Genomic DNA, 16,855 nt, shown 5'->3' with positions numbered 1-16,855 from the left:
GACATTCGCCGTACAAGCAATCAACAAGGAGTCATATCTGGAACAAATAAACGACTCTAACACAGTAGAAACATAAGCAAGATATTTGAAAGGGCACTTCACAAAAGAGCATATCCAAAAGGCCAAGAAATGTGAAACCTGCTCAACTTGATTAGCCATCAGGGGAATACAAGTTCAACCACAGTGAGGTACCACTACACACCTACCACAGAGGCTCACATGTGAAAGACAGGCAATAGAAATGTTGATGAGGATGTGAAGCAGTTGGAACTCTTATATACTGGTGTAGTAGTATAAACTGGGGAAGCAGCTTGCAAAAACAGTCCAACAATATCTATTAAAGCTGAGTTATAGTATACCTAGTGGCTTAGCATTTTCACCCCTAGGTATGCGCCCTGCAGAAACACATACATGTAGTCACCAGGAGACATGGTCAAGAGTGTTCATAGATAACAGCATTATTTGTTATAGCTCTAAACTCAAAGTTTCTGGCAACTACAGAATGGAAAAATAGGTTGTGATGCAGTCACACTGTGGAATACTAAGCACCAATGAAAATGAGTCACCTGTTGCTATATGTATCAGGCACCTCAGCCATACATGCTGAGAGGAAGAACCTAGATGCAAAGGAATGCCCTTGGTATGATTCCCTTTATAGAAAGGTCAAGAACCGACGCCGTTCATCCATGGTGTTAGAAGTGAGGCCCGGATAGTTGGGGAAGGTGGAGGAAGGTGGGGGAGTAACTGGGAGGAGGCCCACAGGGAGGGCCTGACTGCTGGTTATAACATAGGTGTGTTCCTTTATGATTTGTTACTTTGCTATTTATATGCTACACTTTCGTAAATAAGTTTGTTAAGCAACAATAACAAGCGTGCTCATGCCAGGTCAGCACCTTCAGAGATCCTGATTTAATTGGTCAGGATAGGGGGAGAACATGGCTCAAGAATCGCTCTGAGGTACTTCCCAGGTAGGGCACTAATGGGTTACAACTGGCCCTTTGAAAAACTGTGTGCTTCAGTATAACTGTGATCATACCAGGCTACCCTAACCCTGATCACCTTTACTGAAGTTACTTGGAAAACACAATTCGCATGGATGAACCTTACAGACACAAGGAGTCCCAAGGTGAAAGGCCTTGGAAAGCCAGTCAGATACCTGAATTAGCAATGGGCCAGGCTGGTAAGCTGTGGCCTGCAGCTCCTGTCATCAGAGGCGCTCCCTGCTTTGTTGCACGTCACAGTTACTGTGTTCTTTACAAAGTGAGGGCCAGACCCTCCACAGCCAGAGGATTACTGTGCATGGTATGGTGCTGTACTGTACGGTGGGCACCCAGAACCAAACCTGCAGCATCTCCAAGGTCTGCTCCTGCTGCCACACTTTCTGATTTTTCACGTGGACCTGCAGATCTGTGCCTTTGTGTGGAAACCCCTGGATTTTAAATGTTGGCTCAAGTTGTTTTAAAACACTGTACGGGTCCAGTGAAAGTGATTGCTGGGCCCAGTTCAACCGGCAGCAATTCTACCTGGTTTGTAGCTCTGACAAAGTTTTATAGTTAAAAGGAAACCTGTGGGTATAATTATATAGTCTACTAATTACTTTTCCCTTTTCTGCTTCTGCAGGGATGTTGTGAAAGGAATCCCTGCACTTTAATACACACACACGTGTATATATATATATATATATACACATAGTACCTGAGATCATCAGCAATAAGCTGTCATATATATTCAAGGTAAGTATCATTATTTACACTTTACTTTATCTTACCTCTATTGTGCTTTCCTAACTGTAATCTTGGAAAATGATGTCCGTGACTCCAAAGTTTATCACATGGTATTGTTTTTTGTGTTCTGGGGAGGAGTGGTGATGTGGCCAGGCAAGCGCGCTGTTTTCTTCTCTGTGAAACACTGTAGATTCCTAGCCTTTTCTTGTTCAGAGGGGAGATGATACGTGAAAGTTTGATTCGGCACCAGGTGGTGAAGAGCCGCATGATCTTACGTGGCGTTTCCCATTTGTGGTCTGCTCTCAGCTCTGCTTCTCTCCTACCCGGCCCCCAACCCCTGCTGTTCAGTGTGGGTGGAAGGGTTGACCCTGTTCTTCAGGTTTCCAGCTTCCAGTCTCTCACCTGTAAGAGAACCTTCAAATTCATGTTTCTTCAGAAACATCATGAATGACAATCAAATAGGGTCATGGGTATGGTGAAACATTATTCAAAAAGCATGCTCACAAATATCAGTTTGATGAAAGCAAAATCAAGTATTGGAAAGAGAAGTCGTATTTTTTGCTAAGCTACCTTTGAGTGTGGCCCTGTGTCAGTTTGAGCAAGTGAGTTGATCCCTCCAAATTTTGTTGTTTCCAGGTAAATGGAGCGTATTTATAGTTACTGTCTTTGTGAGGATTCAGTGAGGTAATGATTATGGAAGAGACTTTGTAAATTGTGATCTATTTTGTAGTCAGTTATCATTTTAATCATCTCATTGTTTTGTAATGGTCTGTGGACAAGTAGTGTTACCACTCTCAGTGTTCAGCAGCAAAACCAGGTATAGATTCTGCTGGTCAGCGGAATCATGCCTATTGCACTTGGTTCTGCACCAACAGCCCTTGCTCACACGGAGGAGCTCTGCCCATATCCCACCCTGCAGCATAGCCAGTTCCTGCTGGGTCAGTCAGCAGAGAATTCAGGGCTTCCTGGCCAACACATACCACCGCTGCCTTTTAGCCTATAATTTTCTGCACCTTCTCACCAGAAGTTTTGCAAATGGATTTCCTCTGTCTACTTTCTAGTCAGGTGAGAGTGGATAGTGAAGAGCTAAGGAGGCCTGGGCAGCATTGGGAAGCTGGTGAAGATTCACCTCCCGTGAATCAGGAAGGACCTTGCTCTAGGAAGGAGTGGTTCAGCCGGGCAGTCAGGAATTCCATGAGGATTCTTTATTGGTCATGCTACTGGCCCCTCTTGTGGTTGCACAGCCTGATCAGATCCCTGACTCTCAGAATTTCTGGGAGTTCTGGGCTTGCAGGCCCACTCGGAGGCCCTGTGGACAGGTCCACCGCTAGCACTGGGGAGGAAGGGCAGGGCCAGAGTCCATAGGGAGGCATCTGGCCCTCAGTGGGCCCCTCCCCTGACCCCAGTCCTGACCTGCTCGGCCAGAAGGCTCGAGCCCATGTGTACAGGCACCCCTGTGTGTGTGTTTGTCAAGCTCAGCTCCTCTCTTCCATTTTCTAGTAGTCTCCTTTTGGCCATCCCTAGGCCCAAGAGCACACTGTGCTGTCACTTTTAGGAGGAGAGATGTGAACAAGCATCCATGCAGGCCTTGGACGTGGGCTCAGAGCTGTTTGGGCAAGGAATTCAGGGGTCCTAGGTACCCTTTCTAGCAAGTCTAGAAAGGGGGCACACCTCCTTGGTCCTATGGACTCCTCAGCCCATGGGAAAGGGGTGTGGCTAGGGGAGAGCCATAGTAAGGTCTGGTAAAACAATGCTGGGGATAAGGGTGGGGCTGCTCCTGGCCAAGGTCAGTGCCCTTGGAATACAGTTGATGCTTAATGGTGTCATAATTGATAACATGACGGAGTGACAGAGGCTGAGCAGTTGCAGAACTGCTGCAGTGTATGTATATGTGACTCCTCCTCTGCTATCCTGCCCCGCAAACATCCGCCTGACGCCCCGCAAACATCCGCCTGACTTCACGGTGGAGTTGAAGCTGCTTAGATTTCGTAAGGTGGTGGGTGAGCAACATTCCCAAGACTCATAAACTAGCAGGAAGAGAAGTCTACTGAGAAACATCTTCACCTGCCTTACCAGGGAAAAGAAGTAATTCAGGTTCTCCCACCCCCTGAACAAAAGGACTTCCCTGAGGCTCAGAGAGGGGTCTCCAATCACATTTTAAGAGAATCCATGTAGGTTTAGAATAGTGTCTCTCTTACATCTATTTCAGACAATGCCTACACTGTAAGTCTTTGGAGTTAAAGATCATGTGGTCCTTTTATTCACTTTCATTTCATTCCTTTCCTTTAGGTCAGCTTTAGACATTACTGTTTAAATTTCACTAACAGGAAGGACGCAGAGCAGTCTGAATCCTCACCCATCACGCGCAGCTGCACCCCCTGCCCTGGGGGTCCCCTCAGCTCCAGTTCCGTCACTGTTCTTTCTAGGCTCAAACGTGGTCCTGCTGCACAGAATTCAGGCTTGTCATCTACAGTAGCATTTCTGCCAACCGTATTTTTTGGTAGAAAAAAATTGAGGAAATAGCCAATAAGTCTTAGGGTAAAGAAGAAATTTTAGAAAGAAGGCTCAGGACCAATAGAAGAGTAACCAGAAAATCACACTGGCTCATATTGGACTTTCCTCCCCAGGGAAAAAGGGGTTGACCATGCGCCAGATGTGGGCTGACCTTGCTCTGTGCTAGTGTAGTGTTTCCTCTTATCCCTAGCACCCACTGCGTAGCATCAGTAGGCAGAAATCAGAGAGACAGAAGTGAAAAGTCATGTTAGTATTAATACAGATTAAACAGAAACTTTAGGATAGCCCTTTGGGAAGAATGTTTGTTTGAAAAGCCTGGAAACCTAGAGCAATTTTATGTTTATGTTATATTTTCATACAATATACTCAGAAGGGGTTTCTTCTTACAAATAGTTTTACAGGCAAAATATCTCTAAATTGAAAGCCATAGGTTTAGTCACTAATTCAAAAAATAATAATGAATAATTGAAACATTTTCTCTATATTCCAGACTTTGTAGATACCCTTTATTTCTCTCTCTCTCTCCCCCATCTCTGCCCCTCATCAACTTAAAATATGGCCTTATACTTTTTTTTTTTTCTCACTTTAAGGGGCTTCTTGTATTAAATAGAAGCTGGAGAGGAATGACTAGTTCTTTTCAGTTTGGGGATCTTACGAGTTATTTTCTCTTGGTGAACAAAAATAGTAAGGGCTGGTGGCCGTGGGCAGAGCGGGTAGCTGCCCTGGCCAAGGCAGGCTGAGGACCCATGGGCCTTTGCTCCCCCGAGGAAACCGAGACTTCCCCAGCAGGTGTCCCGTGCCTTGGCCCCATGCTGGCAGTTCCTGCCAGTGGGAAACCTGGCCTTTCATTGTTTTAACTTGTTTATGATGTCAGAGTCAAAGAAGAAAGCCGTTGAGAACGTGCACTTGGGGTGAAATTTCCGCCCTCCCTGACCCTGCCCTCTCCTGTCGGCTCCCAGACCCACCACACCCACCCGCATCCGAAGATTTCTGGGGTCTCTGTCATCTCGTTCTTTTCCATGAGGTGCTTCATTCTGTGGGGGCAGCAGGCTGTACCACAGGAAACCCTGCCTGTAAACATTGCATAAGCATGTATTTAAAAATATGAAAATTTGGGGATTGCTTCATCAGTGTGCCTTAGTAACTCCAAGTCCTTCCCTGAAAGTAAGTCATCCTCCTTCAGCTGTGAGGTGGATGTTCCAAATTCCTTCTTGATCAGGATGGGGCCCCACACCCTCCTATAGGTCTCAGCTCTCATAAAATGATTCCTTGGGTGACACTGCCCAAGACAGGTTCTGAGATGGAAGAAATCCTGCTGTCACTGAGGAAATGAGTTACTCTGTCAAGTGACACTTGTCCCTCAGAAAAGTCGGTGCCTTACCAGCATGCAGTCTGGGTAACCACATCCCTGATTAGGGCATTGCCAGAAATCAGTGGACGATGGCTGGCTGTCATGCCCCTGGACATCCACAGTGCCATTGGCAAAGAAATGTAAATAGTGACCAGGACTAACGCCCACAGCTTATTGGGCATTCACAGTAGGCCAGGCATTATACAATGTGATTTAGACACGGGATGTTATTTAAGCCTGACCTAGACTTTGCAAAAATAAAAATTATTATACCTAGTTTGCCGATGAGGCATTCAACACTTAGCAGAAGTCACTTGTTCTCTTGAGGTCACGTAGTTGGAAAGGGGTGAAGATGGGCATTCAGATCCCCAAACCCCAATTCTTAATAAGCCAATAAGCCTTGGGCTCCCACATGTTCTGTCCTGGGAATTCTATCCCAGTGTGTTGTTGGAGGGGGGGTCTGGGTATTCCCCTCAGGTGAGTCTCATTGTTGGAAAGGTTGAAACTAGAAGACACTGTGTGATAGCTCTTCAGGACTTGTCCCTGGGTTTTCTGCTTTACAGAGTTTGTACCCATTACGTAGTCTTCCCTTGCTAGGAGGATATGAAACCAGTTATCTCTTCCCAGCAGCAAGCGATGTGGAGATCTTGGGTGGAAGGAGGCAGCTGTGAAGGAGCAGGAGGGTGTCCCATTACTCTCTCTTGAGGAATCTTTTTTAAACCCAGTGTTTGATCTTATTATTTAAACCAGCTTGACATGGGCTTCTTGACCATAACCAGCAAGGTTAGGATAATGGGATGTTATTACTATGTAACATTAGCATCCTGCCTCATTGTGTCAAGGTATTTGTACACACCTACAGCAGGTCTTTGCAGTGGGTCCAGTTAGCAACCAGTGAGCAAATGAAGAATTCGAACTGCCCACAATCACTTAGCTCCAGGGCTGTCCTGCAAACCCAGCTCTCCAACTCCAGAGCCATGGTTCTTCTTCAAGTGTGTCAGATGCTTGGAAGGCAGTGCATGTGAAGTACTGCATTGGTTGTTTTTTTTTTCATTAAAAATTTTTTTTATCAGCCACAGCTTTGCAGTTTGTATGGCAATCTTACTGACCCTTTTACCTGGGACTAAATGACAGCAAAGATCCTATAGCACCCCCAGTGGACCTTGTACACAGGAAGCCGGTCCTCTGGTCTCTCAAATGGGAAAACTTGAGACAGAATCAGGCCTTGCCTTGGGCTCCTCTGTGAGTCACTGGCAGAGAGCTCCCCAACTCCTTTGCTTTTGCATACATCACTCACTTGTGCCTGAGACTAATAACAGAGTAATTTGTGAAGCAAGATGTGTGACTCACCAGGCAGGGGAGGAGAGCTTACATGGAATGACTTGGAGAGGAGCAAAGTATTTCATAGCAATTGGAAAGGAAATGCGGATGTGATACTAATTGCAATACCATTGCCTAGTTACCAAGTTATTAATTTACATTTTAGACTTTTAAAGTTAACTTAAAAAAACAAATGGTGGGAAGGAAATCCCACCTTTGAAAACAGAATTATCAATGATCAATCCTATGTAACCTTCTGGAGTTCTGCCCAGTGGTCTTGGCCTCCTTTCCTTTGAACCCTAGGACTTGCATTCTCCTAACATTATCTGCACTTTGCTTCACATCCTGCTGGTCTCAGTTATACCTGTTTCTCTGTAAGCTCCTGTCCATGTCATCAGTCTAAGTGAACTTCTGCCCTCGCTTGCCTCCCTCTTGGTCCTCAGCTGGGCTTTGGCCGTCTCTGCCGACTTAGTGCCTATGGCAGAGGTGAGCCAGAGACTCCGCACAGGCATAGAGGCACCCGGAGGGTTTTGTCTTGGTGGATACTGCCTCCCTAAACTGCACTTTCCCTCTTCTCTGTACCACCTCCAGAGTCTCAAGTCCATGTACAGGTAGGTCTCTAGAGCCTGTCTTCCTGTGGACCAAGGAAGCATGTTTTTTTTTTTCTCAGCTTTTATTTCTTTTACAAAACAACTTTTAAAACTTTCTTACCAAAAAATTTTAAAGGACATATCAGTGACATGCAGGATTTGAGAATAATATTTCTCTAATACAAAGGCATTACAGTAAACAATATTTCAGGTGCTAGAGGGTCCACGTAGCACATTTATTCACCAAGACCAGGATCCCCTGAATTAATCTCTTCTGTTTTTGTCCAGCACCAGTATTGTTGGTTGTAGGAAATAATTCACCTCAACTGCTATTTCTTTTCTGCATACAGTTTCATAGCCTTCTCCCAAGTAGTTGCCAGAAGCTTCCGGAGGGTTTCTGGAAGTTTTAGGGTTAGGATTCCACTCATTGAGGCATGAAGGTCCAAATGCCAGAGAGGTAAAGGGAGAACGGAGCCATGATGCTTCCCGCACGGGACACCATGCTGCCACTTCCCATGGCCTGCGTCCTTGTCATGGTTGGATACAGCTCTGCTGTATGAAGGTAAATGAGGCCAAACACTGATTCTATGGCAAATTTTCCAACCATAGAGGTCAACATAGTCCAGTGATAATAACCCCTGGGGATTAGTATGATCACACCACAGGAAACTGCGCAGGAGAGGAGGGAGAAGGTCAGAATGGTTCTGCCCAGGGTGTCCATCCCCAAGTACATGAAAGTGTAGGCAGGGATTTCCACGGCACCGTACGGGCTCCAGCAGCGAGAAGCAGCAGAGAGGACCGCTATTGTCCCTCTCTGACCCTGCCCTGACAACAGCATGTTTTTTATTTTCTTCGAAACTGTTAGGATGCAGAAGACTCTGCCAGCTAGCTGTCTGTGTATGTAAAAAGGCTGTGATAAGTTTCATGCAGGAAACAAAATTGCCTTACTTCAAATCAGCTAGTAGCTTTTGTATGTGACACATTTACTTTAAAAAATTAGCCTCTTGAAGAAAAATGTACTAATGTGAAATAAATCACCATAACAACACCATTCAGTCAAGAGAAATGGGGTGTGTATTGGGAAAAGAATGATTAAAAAACTTAAAACACCCCAACCTTTACCATTTTCACATAGCAATTGCTATATGTTTCCTTCTAGTTTTCATCTTCACACACACATGCACATATATATGAATGTGAATAAAACAGTATAATATAGTGAGATCATATGCCATCATATGATCATATGGTAGATATAATTTTGAATTTTAGTTTTATTTTTAACATGTCATAAACATGTTAAATATTTGATAAATTTCATAATTTTTAGCTTCAGTTGATTATTACATAGTTAACATTTCCAAATAGACTTAAACATTTCAGATTTTGAAAAACCATTATTACTAACACCAAAGTATTATTTATTAACTGTAGTTAAAAGTGTTTTTGTCCAATTTTACACATATTTCTAGGTGGGCTTGAACATTTGAAGATTCCTAAAATGTATTATTCAATTTCCAGGTGGGTAGTATCATTTATGTTGCCACCAGTAACATTAACTTATGAAGGTAATGATTTTATACTTGTATATAAATGATACAAATGATACATTTATGTCATAGTTAGCACTGAATACTACTTTTAAATAACTTGTAATTTAATAGATGTCAATGATAAAAATTAAGGACCAGAAAGTTTATTTAGTTTCTCTCTTTATAAGGGCAACATAATATTTAATAGCTTCACTCCAATTTATCATTTAACAGACATGTGATGCAGTGATCTACAAATGTTTACTCACTTCATCATTTAATCACCCCATCGGGAAAATGCAATGATCATTTCTCTACTGCAGATGTGGAAACCGACACTCAGTTAGTTGTCCAAGGGCACACAGCTAGTGCAGCGTCAGCCCGGGCTTCAGACTCAGGCAGTCTGGCTCCGAAGCCGTACACTTGACCGCTGTGGCATTCTGCCTCCCCTAATACCCACTGAGCACTTTCTGTTTGTACTCTTAGCACGTGCCAACTTTTTTTAATGCTATCGTGCCCTCATGCATCTTGTAGTCTGGGGAGGGAGCCCGACTTAAATCAGCATATAAATATCTAATTACTAATTTGATACATGTTATGAAGAAAAAGCACCCAGGAAGTACTTTGTGTAGCTGCGGGTGCAGCGGGGAAGCAGGAGCCTTGATGAAGATCTTAGAGACACTTAAATCAAGACTGGAAGGATAAGGAGGGGAGGGACAAAGACAGGAGGACAGCGCACTCTAGGCAGAAGGAACAGTCTATGCTCATGTAATTAGGGAGCCACAGGACAGGCTGGACACCAGCCTCTGGAACACATCTCCAGTCTGCTGCCCACTGGGGCAGCTGGGGCCTTCCCTGGGAGCACCCCAAAGACACAAACCAAGTCTCTCCCTGCAATGTCACTCTGCTACCTACTACTGATAAAGGCGACCTGGAAAAGGGAAGCAGGTAAAGGGACTAGACCCATTTCACAGCGCAGGCAAAAATGGTGAATTTAGAGCTGAGTAGCAACAAATTTATAACTGACACAAGTCCCATACAAGAAGCCCAGTAGATGGAGCAAATTCTTAGGATGTTCTGCAAGAGGCAGAATATTAATGGGAATCCAAGCCCCCAGTGGGCTTATTGTGGAAGAAGTCCCTTGACTTTGTTTCTTTTTTCAGTTGTAGGAGTTCTTTATATGTTCTAGATGTGTCTTTTGTGTTGCAAATACTGCAGATATTTTCTCTTAGTCTGTAGCTGACTTTTCCATCCCCCTAAGGTGTTTTTTCATGAACAGATGTCTTTAGGTTTTGTAATCTATGTGGAAGCAATATAAAGTATCGTTCTTATTTACTTCTCCACTGTATCCTTCCCTGTCTATTAACTAGCAGTACAGTCTAAGCTGTTACAACAAAAAGAATGAAAAACTCAAGGACTTCTGTGAGCTAGGAGTTTAGTCCTCTTGCATGTCACAGTCCAGGCATCATCCCCGTTTCCAGCTGTCAGGAGGAAGGACAGAGAAACCAGGACATGCTGCTTGGTCTTTGAAAGATCGTGCAAATCCGCTCCCCTCCCATGTCACTGACCCAGACCTAGTCACACACGGCCACACTTGGCCACAAGGGATGTTGGGAAATGGTGACTTACGTGACAGGGCGGCCACGTGCCCAGTAAAGCTTGGGGGCAGGAGGCCTGCAAGTGAAAGGCAGAACGAGTGGTACTTAGGTCATGCCATTACCCCCAGTGACACCTCTGAGGTGCTACCTTGCTGTCACCGTAAACACTCCGAATTGTTGGTTTCTTTCCAGTTTCTAAGTCTGCTCTGAATTTCTTCAAGGTTTTAAATGGATTTAATTGGAAAATTTAGTATGAGAACATTCCTTAACGTTGTTTTTATGCTGTTGTGAGTTAATTACTTCTCTACACTAAGTATGGGCTTTTTTTCTCTTTCTCTTCAGTTTTTGTGCAGTTGTAAGCCCAGGCATTTACAGGCTTTTTATGCACTAACTTAATCATAATAAATACCCTTCGCAGTTAAGTTGCTCTGTTGTTTGCATTGTCTCGTCCATTTGAAATGGCACAATTTGAAATGCTCGTCAAAGTAGAACTTACAGTTGGTTCAGTCCTTACCCTGTTGACAGGAAGCAAGTAGCCACTAATCTTTTCCTTGGTGTTTTATCTTCAAGGCATAACCAGTTTTTTTGGCTGAGTTTGTAGAGTTAGTTCCAAAGAAAACACAAAGACTCAATGTAGATAAGTGTGCTGACCTGACCCCTGCACCAAGTTTTAAAATTGTTTTGCAACTAATACAAATGAAGTTGCTTGTAGGTAATTAAATTAGATAACATTTTTGGCCATAACATCTCTCTTTGATTTTCAGCCTCAGTAAACCTCCTATTCTTTCATTCAGCAAATAATTATTGAGTGTCTACTGTGTGCAAGCTTTGAGTATACAATAGTGAACAGGCTGGACAAGGTCCCTCTAGAGCTGACTTAACCAGGCAACCCCAGGCTTACTTTTATCTGGTCACCCAGTCTCCACAGCTCTTACATCCTCCACCCAAAATAACATTCAGAGAGTGCGACGTTGATTCCAGAGTGTCTCTCTTCCCGTCCCCACTCAGGAACGCACCTTTATTGCAGTCTGACTTCTCTACTTAACCTCCTGTCTCTGGTCCCCGTCTCACACAGAGACATCTCTGTGTGGGTGACATTTTCTGTTCTGGAGAGAGAGTAATTTCTTGTGACTCCTGCCCCCTGGCTGTATGTCCTGTAGTCAGCTGTCTTATGTGCTGGTGTGGTATTAACAACAGGGATCCTGTGGGTAAGCACCAGAAACCGTCCAGGGCCCCAGGCTGACTAGAATTTCTTACCTCAGCAATAGCTCAAGTGCTACATTTTTACTACTGTACCATAATGTGGCTTCAAATAGTGATAAACTTGTGGTCCAGATGGTTTTAGTTCCTCAGCCCTAAGGTCAGATTTAATGGTGTTCATCTGAGAAAGTAGCTCAACTGGCATCCCTCACCCTGTTGGGTTCTGTATCCATGAGGTCAGAAAATAATGAGTCATAAGAACCTGCATTAGTTAGACTGTCTTCCTGCAAACTACTGGCAGCTGGAGTTGAAAGTAGGGTTTAAAAATTTCACAATAATAGCAGATGGGAAAACACAGCTGGGTTATAATGCCACCTCCATTACTGATGCTTCCCTAAATAAAAAAGAAATTAATGCAAGCATTTCTCTTGCACATATTTCTGATTTTTAAAATAGCCTCAATCTCTTATATAAATAAAAATTGTAGTTCCTTCAGATATTTATATATATATAGGAATTGCAGTACTTAGAGAATGTGCAAGGGATGGGAAAAGGGGAGTTTGAGTAACTGATGAGGAAAAAAGGGACTGGGAATGGCCAGGGAGTAAATAAGCATATTTACTTCCAAGAGAATACCAAGCAGAGAGACTGAAGAGCTGTTAACTGAGCTGACAGTTCTTCACTTGCCAGAAAGGCCTAGAGTTCAGCCAAATCAATAAAGATGAGAGATGGGCTGCAAGTTTAATGTGGGAGTTACACTGTCCAAAAGGTGACTGAGTCACAGGCAGGGTCCCTAAACGACAGATTCACTGTTGCAAGTGCTCAGGAGTTGTTTTCAGAGCAGTCATTTGTGAGGTTTTAAAAATGCAGGTGTCTCTCCATCTTAGTCCTTTCTAATTCTCTTTCCATCTGGGTATCGTTGAAGTATTGCAGCGCTCAGATAGCTAACACAGCATGAAGGGATCATCCACTCACTGTGTCGGGCCTTTGTTTTGCACCCCACCCAGCATCTTTTGAGGGGGGACAGCAGCCTCTTTTACTCTGAGCAACAGCAACAAAAAGCCTTAAGTTAGCAGTGACTATGAGGGCCACTGTCAGATTTGAAATTTAGGCAGAGCAGGAACAAAAACGGGGGAGAAAAAAAGGAAAAGGGACAAATGAGTGTCCATTGTCAGTAAGATGAGCTCAGAGGCTAAATATAGGGAGAAATTGACAGATGTATAGGCTGCCATTCTCTTCTCAGTTATTCTAGGGGTTCCTGCTTCTCCATTTATCCTGTAGAAGAAAGTCCTAATCTAGGCACCTCTGCTGAATTGAAGGTTCAGAGGACTGAATTGGAGCTATTGGCTTCATTTCATGAAGGGTGGGGAACACACTAGGTGTATCAGTCAGTGCTTTTGGTTGTAGGCAACCGAATCCAGATCTTTCTTACTGTCATAAACAAAGGACTTCATTGGAAGTGACTCACAGCGTTGAAGGAGGGTGGTGGACCAGACTTGGGTGACAGTAGAAACCAAGGAGATCAGGAAGGCCAAGAGGCTGAGAGACAACTGTCTTTTTAACAGCAGCTGCAGCCCAGGCTGTGTGCCATCTGCTGCTGCTGGATATTGTTGTCTGCTCCAGGCTCAGAGTCCTGAGAAAAGCATCCAGTTGGCCAAGCCTAGGCCATCCCAGGCCATTCGCCAGGAGAAGGAGAACTGTCCACCTTGGCTTGCACAGTGGGGAAGGCATTGCACCAACTCCACTCAACAGCAGTGATTTTCCTGCTACTGTGAGGCTGGGTGCTGGGCTACCTCCAAATGGCATGTGCAGTGTGCTGGGGTCTGGGCAAGGTAACTCTAAAGGATGCCAGAGGTTCTGGCACAGCCCTATGGCCTCAGGACGGGGGAGGCTCATAGCGCAAGAGGTTTTCATTGTGATAAAGTCTAGCTTATCTGTTTTATATTCTGCCATTTCCCTTTTGGGGTCCTATGTAAGAAGGCTTTGCCTAACCCAAGGTCATGAAGATCTACTCCTTTATAGTCTTCTAAGAGTTTCATAATTTTAGCCCTTATTTTTAGGTCTGTGTTTCATTTTGCATTGATTTTGGGGTATGCTGCGAAGGAGAGGTCGTTAACTCTTTTGAAGCAGCAATAATTGATGTTTGGTGGCAGCATGTGAAGAAAGAATGAATAATGTAGATTTGCTTTTTTTCTCAGTTTGAACTGCGTCTTCCAGGGGCCCACCATCAACTTCTAAATTCTTTCTATCTCTATTTCCCTTTAAATGTTTTTGGCTATTGGGTATTAAAGTCACTATGGCTCTCAACACATCTTGATTCATTGCTTGCATATGGTGCACAGGGCATTATTTAGAGCAGCCAACTCCTATATAATCATCATAAGCTATTTATTCAAGTCTTTAATTAGAATTCTTTAGCTATTTATTATTCACTAAGTTATAAATATTATTATAAATATCAATTAGAAATATTTATATTTCACACTGGACAGAGTAATCTACACTTCCTGAAGTAATATGTTAGAAGTTATCAAACTATTTTGTATAACAATTATTATAACAATATCAAAAGAAAATCTAACCCATTGCCATTGTTATTTGTTTTCCGAGTCTCTATTCTGTTAAATTTGGAGGCAGTAAAGTAATGAACCTGCTGAGGCAAACTTGTAGGAAAACATATCTTTGCCCTTGCAGCAGTACCTTGTTCTGATGTACGAGGGACAAGGCCTGGTATAGAGACACTCCCAGGGCCTGGGTTGGTTTCTCAGATCTGTAGGAAGTTTGGATTTTAGGTGAAGTTTGACTTGTGCCTCTTGTTGTTATTAGTCTTATCTGGCTGAACCTTTCAAAGCAAATTTCCTCTTTTGGTCACTTATGTCAGGTGGCCCAGGCAACCAAGCTTGAATCCTCAGTTCGTTTACCAAGGTGTGTTCATTCCCCCTTCCCAATGCCTGTTTCATCAGCCTCACCGCCTCCTCCCAAGTCCAGATCCCTGTCAGTGCTGACTCAGTTGTGAGCTCCCTGAGTCTGGGATCATCCCTTCCTTTCAGCAGCTCCACGGTGATACAGGATGTGTTAGATAAATCTTTCTCTCTTTTTCTTTTTAAACTTAAAAAATTATTTATTTATTTATTTATTTTAGAGAGGGGATGGGGAGAGGGAGAAAGAGTGGGAGACAAACATCAATGTGTGGTTTCAGGGACCTGGCCTGCAACCCAGGCTTGTGCCCCGACTGGGAATCAAACTGGCAACCCTTTGGTTTGCAGGCTGGCACTCAATCCACTGAGCCACACCAGCCAGGGCTCATCTCAATAAATCTTTCTTGATGCTTATTGGTACTGCACCATATTTGCACAACTTTGCAACTGTATTAATGGGATTTACCCTCCCCCATGGTAGAATGATAGTAAAAAGATTAATACATGGGCAAAAAAGATATCCATGCCCTTCCACACCTTGTGGGTGTGGCTATGACTGAGACAGTGCTACCAAGCATGAGCCATCTCTGAACAGCGAAATGAGAGACGACATGAAGTAGACAGTCACCTCACCATGATTCGCTTATGGGTTTTTGTGTGGATTTTTCTGAAGGACTTGGGGGTCCACACTCTGGAACTCTCCCTCATATGAAGTCCAAATCAAATGGCAGTGCTCTGCTCTGAGACTCCCCCTGACAGTCTTCCCATCTTCACGGGTCCTCCGTCCCACTGCCACTCCACTGTGCTTTGTCTCCCATCCCTTGAGTTTCCTATTTTCCCCTCCATGTCACTTCTCTCCTGGCCTCCCTTTCTTCCTCCCCAGCTTGGGTCTCACGTGTGATCTCATGAATGACATTCTTCCCCAGTTCCCTGATGCCTCTGCCCTAGTGCAAGCCTTCCCGTTTGCTACTGTACATCATGCTTGAAGCTCCCGATCGCCCTCCAGTCCTTCCATCTCCTGACCCATGTTCCACACCTCAGCCAGCAGAGCTACCGGTGCCTGGCTGGGGGCTGTCTGGAATGGGAACCCAGCCTTCATTCTGCTAGAAAGAAATTGCCCACCGAGGGTACCATCTTCTCCTTGGTGTACAAAAACACCATGTGGGCTCACAGAGGACCTGGCTGCCAGTGTGACCTTTACTAAAATATCTGACCATTTTACTCCTTTGCATGGTGCTCAGCATTGGGTTCTGGTAGCTAAAGCCCAAGCTCCTGAGCACAGAATACAGACTCTCTATGACCAAGCCTTACCTGCCCCACCAGCCTTTTGATGGGAGAGACTGTGTGGCTTATTGCCCACAGTGGAAGACTTCTGAAAGGAAGGGCTGCTGTTAACAGTTATGCTGGGATGATAAATGGAGACTTGGGCACCTCCGTGTAACCCAGCGTCCCATACCCCAGATCTTAGGCTGTAGTATACTATACCACGGTTCAAGATATTTACAAACCAAGAGGTTTTGATGGAGTGTTGACCACCGTGTTTTAATCCAAGGACATTTTGACTCCTTCCTCTGATTTTTAAAAGATGGAATCAAAACATCCTTATGGTCAACATGTCAAGATAAAAATGGTCACAGCCTATACAATGAGGTTAGAACATCTCATTCTGCATTCTTCTATATCGCTGGGTTATGCCTTAAGACTCATATTCCCTCCTCCCCATTTTTCTGCCATTCCCTGGTTTATTTCTATTAATTATTTAAGGCATCTCAAGGATCATCTGTTCTAATGGCCTTTTCCTGACACTTCCTGGCTGGGCTTCGTGCCCACCATATTTTCCCACAGCTCCCTGTATATACCTTTTCTACTGTACCAAAAAATAGTGAGTCAAAGCCGTCTGTTCAGAACTGCCTTGCCCACAAGACTCTAAGGTCCTCAAGGAGGGAATGCTGTCTTTTAATCTTTTGGATCCTCAGTGCAACCACAGTGCTTGACAAACAGTAGAATCTAATAAATATTTGTTGGTGCACACTAATTGAAACATTGTAATATGAAGCATGATGTGCTTGTTTTTATCTGCAAGAGAAGTTCTTGGGATTCTACTACAG

The 16,855-nt window shown here is 44.1% G+C and overlaps 1 protein-coding gene across 1 annotated transcript in view; it reads left to right on the top strand.

The window, feature by feature from the left end:
* CERS3 (ceramide synthase 3) overlaps positions 1 to 16,855 on the top strand; it is an 85,939-nt gene that overhangs the window by 5,115 nt on the left and 63,969 nt on the right. Inside the window, exon 2 of the mRNA XM_037145884.2 lies at positions 1,621 to 1,733. The gene's annotated coding sequence lies outside the window, so the exon portion shown is untranslated. The remainder of the gene's footprint in view (positions 1 to 1,620; positions 1,734 to 16,855) is intronic.

The sequence above is a fragment of the Artibeus jamaicensis genome, unplaced genomic scaffold, assembly GCF_021234435.1.
Source record: "Artibeus jamaicensis isolate MK-2021 breed Jamaican fruit bat unplaced genomic scaffold, CSHL_Jam_final scaffold_612, whole genome shotgun sequence".
Lineage (NCBI taxonomy): Eukaryota > Metazoa > Chordata > Mammalia > Chiroptera > Phyllostomidae > Artibeus > Artibeus jamaicensis.
Note: the sequence above shows the minus strand (reverse complement) of the source record. Positions and strands in the feature narration are given on the sequence as shown.